The sequence below is a fragment of the Lagopus leucura genome, unplaced genomic scaffold, assembly GCF_019238085.1.
Source record: "Lagopus leucura isolate 7727_CA_CO unplaced genomic scaffold, USGS_WTPT01 Super-Scaffold_810, whole genome shotgun sequence".
In the NCBI taxonomy this organism is placed as follows: domain Eukaryota; kingdom Metazoa; phylum Chordata; class Aves; order Galliformes; family Phasianidae; genus Lagopus; species Lagopus leucura.
The window spans coordinates 14,246,759-14,252,419 of NW_024962261.1; positions in this window are offsets into that span (position 1 = coordinate 14,246,759).

Consider the following 5,661-nt stretch of genomic DNA (forward strand, 5'->3'; position numbering starts at 1 on the left):
TTCCAGTTGTCTGGAGCTGGCATCCAGCACAAGCTTTTCCATCACCTTTTCAGGGTCAGAGGTGAGGCTGACTGGCCTATAATTGCCTGGATCTTCCTTCTTGCCCTTTTTGAAGACCGGAGTGACATTGGCTATCCTCCAGTCTTCAGTCTTCTTCCTTCGTAAGTTCTTCTTTTGAGACATCAAATTTCAACAATTCACAAAAATGAATTATTTTTGAAATAATAAAAAGTGCATATGCATGTTTAAAAAAGTTCCTGTCTTACTCACTTTACTGTGAGAATGATAAAATATTACATTAAATTGATGATTAGTACCCTATCGACTTTAGAATACTTGGAATAGCGTGAAATACACTGGAATATACTGTTCATATTCTGAAAAGCAATTGTCAGAAAGTGTCCTTACCATGATAAGCAACACAAGGAGTACAGACCAGATGTTTCTTTCATTTGATAATAAAAGGAAATCCAATCCATTGTTTTAGAGTATTAGAATAGACTGAAACCGTTTATGTAAATTAAAATAACACAATGTCAATTTTGCTTTAAATCTACCTTTCACTTCTAAGTTGAGACCTAACATTACTGGAATAAAATCAAGAAGATTTTCTGATTAAAAAAAAACAAACTTACAGATATCTAAAAAGTTACTTCAGGCAGATCAGAGTGGAAAGTTACAGTTCAGTGGTTTCATTTAGGTTTCCTGCCTTTATCCCCTGTCTGCACAATCAGATTGACAAAAGATCAAAAGCAGTGTGCAGTTATTGTTATTGTTACCGCCACAAAAAGGCATTTTCAGCATCTCAGATTAAAAGCAGAAATAATGGAGAGCATTGATCTGTTTTGATGTCAACTGAATCGTTAGTAATCTTTGTGCCCTTGCAGCCCAAAAAACCAGCCTGTTTATAAACTCATTATCAAGAAAAAAGCCCTCACTTGTTTTTACTTTAAAATCACACCAAAGTGTATGATTTTAAACTTAAAAAAAAATGTGATATTTTATTTCCAAATGACATTGAGATGATTTCAAAATGGGAAGTTGAAAAAGTCTATGTAAGAACTACACTGAAAAGTTTCAATCTAATTAAAGCTTTTTAATGATTTCGCCAAACATCAAAATACAACCATATTGTGAATTCCTAAGTGACAACTTCATTTCATCCAGAACCACGTCTGATGGATACGTTTTACCACAACAAGAACAGTGGTCACGCAGACTCCATGTGAAGCAGAGGCTCCTCTGCTTCAGCTTAACTAGCTCTTCTTTCTTTTGTCATGGTAAAGGTACACCTGAAAGGACAGCGCGGCATGAGATGTGAATGAATTTCATTATGAACAGGTAGGTGGGCCGGTTGGGAGATCCACTTTATATACTGAATATCGGCTCTTCTTTAGCACTTAGTCTTCAGGAGGAAATAATATTGTTCTGTATTGTGTTTGTTTTTTTTTTCTCCTCAAAATAGCTAATGCAACTCTTAAGACTTGGAGCAAATTTCAGAAGCTTCAGAGATTACAAGTCAGGGAGGAAATACTACGCTTACCTTGTTTCATCCTTGCATTATTTCGAATTGTATAAGACCTTACAAGTTCTGTGGTTACATATTCCTTGGCATACATTCAGGTTTTTTTGTTGGCCTCATTTGGGATACTGTGTTCAAAATATTTTTTCTGACAGGATGTTTCCTGTAGACATGCTCTAGCCACAAAGGCGGCTCTAGTCAGAAGGTCTTCACCTGGGTAAGCCCTAGTCCTGGACCACATCAGGTCTGCTGTGCTCTGATGCCACAGCACAACGTCTAGGTGACGCTTAGCTGCTGGCCTTATTAGCACACGCAGGTTTCTGTTACTGTGGAGGAATTCTTGTGGTACACAGTAGTTCATGTATTACACATTGGTAAGATACTTGATCCCGACAGAACTCTGTATCTGCACAGATCTGTTTCTGCTGGCATTTTCAGCTTCCTTAACCAGACCGATATTCTGTTTTTCCTTCTTTTTACCAATCGCCTCTCTGTTAAATTCCTGTTTTTGAGCCAAAGAAAGTTCTTCCTACCTTTTCATGCAGGACAAACTTTCATACACCCAGTTTTGTCTAGATAATTATTCCTTTGTTTTTTGATCCGCAAACTACTGACATAATGTTTACACAGGCCTGAGTTCTGCCAACAACTTTCTGGGATTGTTCCCTCATGCCTTTCTGTCTTTGACCTCTCTCCTATGTCCAGACCACACAGTAATAATTCTATGTTCAAAACAGCTCATGAATTCTTTCAGATGTTGTCTCATTGCTAGGTCTTCTGCCAATCTCTGACCAATCCAGTTGGAGAGCATTTGATGTTTTCTGTGGTAGGCAGGAATCTTCGCCATCTCCCTTCAGTAACTTCCTAAATCCCAAGCATAAAATTAAGAAATTTAACCAATCTTAGTCATTTTCCACCATTACCTACAAACAAGCATTGCAACACAACAACTACTGTCATGGTTATTCCACATCATAAAAGCATGGGGAATTAAAGAGTCAATACTCCAGTTCCACAGACAGACAACTTTCCAGATAGCTGGTTCCTAGAAGAGGAGAACTACATAACTCAGAGGACTTTGCATGCAGAAGAGGAAGATAAGTCATCGGATGAAATCAGGGACTCGCTTTCTCTCTTGCTGCCTGGCAGTGTGCGGCTGTGCTTTCCAGCCATTTCGTCTTCAATTCAGATTAAGGCATTTCGTTCCAGACACTCTCATTTTATTTATTAGCCTCAATTCCAATTATATTGTATTAAATTGTGTTATCTTGCATTCCGATATCACGTTTAGTAAAATAAAGTTTCCTCCTTAGATCGTTGCCTCTGTTCTGTTTTTTCGGGCCCAGCTCCCACCTCCCTACTCTCCCCCTTTTCCCTTTCCCTTTTTTTGGGAGCAGTGGACCTGCAGGCCTGCTGCCCCGTCACAGAGAGATTGATCTAGATAATGGCATTACAACTGCTTTCAGGCCTACAGGTTTGCTTTTCTGCTGTTGCCATTCCCAGCGACAGAGCGCTGGAGCAGATTGCCAGTGGTGGTGAATTATCCTTCTCTGGAGAGATATTCAAAACCTGCCTGGATGTGACCTGTGTGATATACTCTGAGTGACTTATTGACCAGGGTGGTTGGACTATATGATTTCCAGAGGTCCCTTCTAAGCTTGATCAATCTAAGTGTATCTCACTTTGTCCTAAAAAAGCAATTACCAGCTACAAAATACTGTTAGAGTGGCCTTCTAACTACTTTGCCATGCTGCATTTTATCTGCGTCACTCTAATCTGATCAGTAAGTCCAAAAAATGTTCTGTTGCTTCCACTTCTTCCTTTATGGACCTGACACTTGCCTGCCACTTGGATGAAAAAACAACAGGGTTAACTGTACAGAAGAAATAATGCAAGCGCGTGGGAATAATTGTCCCATCTTGCCAGGCTTGTACCTACGTAACTTCCTTACATGCAGATTCTTGATTGCTATTGTGAAACTACAAGCAGTAGGAGATGCAAAATTTGTATCCAGTACCAAACACATTAAAAATCTTGCATCACAGAAATAAGTAAATCCGTATCGCTTAGAAAATACAGATTTGCTTTATTTTAAAGCTGCAGTATAAACAAGAACTTAGACTGAGCTGGTTACAAAGGCAACCAAAGATCTCTTGTGTGTACAAAAAAATGGTCACACTGTTTTCCCTACCAGCATTGGAAAACTAGCTTGCAGAGAAAAGCTTCTTCAAAACTCTCAAGTAGCTTCCACATGATGAATTCAGACAAGAAAATCGGAAGTAATGATTTTAATCTATTTTTTTCTTCTATTGCTGCTGCTAAAAGTGAAGTTACCATGCTCTTAATGATAAATCTATTCAAATAGTTTGTAAGTTGTTAATTCCAAGAAGATCTTCATTTTAGATGTGTCAGGCACAAGGGAGCCTTGCTTCTTGTGTTTCTTAGTAGTAACCAAAAACATATCTGAGAAGCAGTAGGAGAGAATCTTTCAGCCATCTCAAATTACTAGGAATAGGTCAAGCACCAACCATTTTGCTTCTTACCAGATGGGCACCAGTGCTTGGGATGAGCAAGAGGGAAGCTTTCAGCCTTCTTGTATGAACAAGGAAAGAAGGGAAACTACCTTCCCTTCCTTTCTGTATCATGGATCTAATACTGTAGGTGTTACTCAAATACATGACCCAAAATGCCCCCAGGCACATTTAGTTGGCCTCATTCCGGAGGTCAGTTAAAACTTAAATGACTTACCATTAAAATGATAACTTTCGATTTTTTTATTATTATTATTATTTTCAATCAAAGCCTAAAAAATATTTTCTCAGAATCCGCTTCTGAATGCTCTTTCACACTATATAAAATGCTATAAACATGCTATAAATATGTAAATTTGGAATTTGAATACAAAGAGAAGGTGAGCCTTCCAGTTGTTAGAGAAGCTGCAACTAGGTAAGCCAATTGAGAGGAATGGAAACAAGATGTCCATAAGGTATTCCTGCAAGCTGTTTACCTGTTGATGCATAATTGTTTATCTCGGTACCCTATCAAATACTTAGACAGTTTCAGTCCTAAGCTTTTTATTATGCTAATGAATTCCACATGTTCCTGATATTTTACAATTCAAATATATCTATTTGAACATATACATACATATTCCATCACTGCACACCACTGAAAAGAACAAGGGGTAACGGACACAAACTGGAACAGAGGAAGTTCCATACTAACACAGAGACGAGCTTCTCTACACTGAGAGTGACAGAGCACTGGAGCAGGCCATCCAAAGTGGCTGTGTCATCTCCTTCTCTGGAGATACTCAAGAATATCTCCACACCTCACCATGCAACCTGCTGCAGGGAACCTGCTTTAGCAGGGGGTGGCATTGGATCATCTCCAGTGGTCCTTTCCAATCCCTACAACTCTGTGACATGCTCACAATTACAGAGTGCTCAGTTCACAATTATGGAGATCAGAAGCAACCTTTTTTAAAAATTAGTGCAAGTATCTGCACACAGAGGACTTTTCAAGGCTTCAGCTGCTTCACGACAAGTTCCCAAGCTTTGTTCTCTAACCATTTATTCATCTCTGGTATGGTCTTCCTTGAGCTCCAATTTCATTTGGGAATGAAATAATTACCAACTTCTCTACAATTTAACTTGTATCTCTTCTAAATGGTAATTATTGAGTAAGGAAAGATGATATAATCAACCATGCCTATAGCTCACAAAAACAGCTGTAAATTCCTACTTCTCCACTTAGCTGACGGTTGAAGAAATTTCTTACATGTATCAACACAATACAACAACAAGGGAACCCACTACAAAGGGTGCTAAGTGGGAAAAGCAAACCAACCAAAAAATACCTTCACTGTAGGCTGGGACTGCAACACTTTCAAGGCAGCCTTGCCAAGTACCAAGGATTACAGTAACATCTACTAGACCAAAATCTTTAGGGATAAGTAATTCTCTCTGAATAACGATACAGGAATAAATACAGAGGAGTAGTAAGATCACCTATATCCTAAAGACAGGGAAGTGCAGTGATCCACTAAGACTGGGCCAGTTCCAATACCTGTGCACATGAAGACCTGCATGACCATGGTTATCAGGCAGGCAGGAAGAAGAGAACGGCTTCGTCTGCAC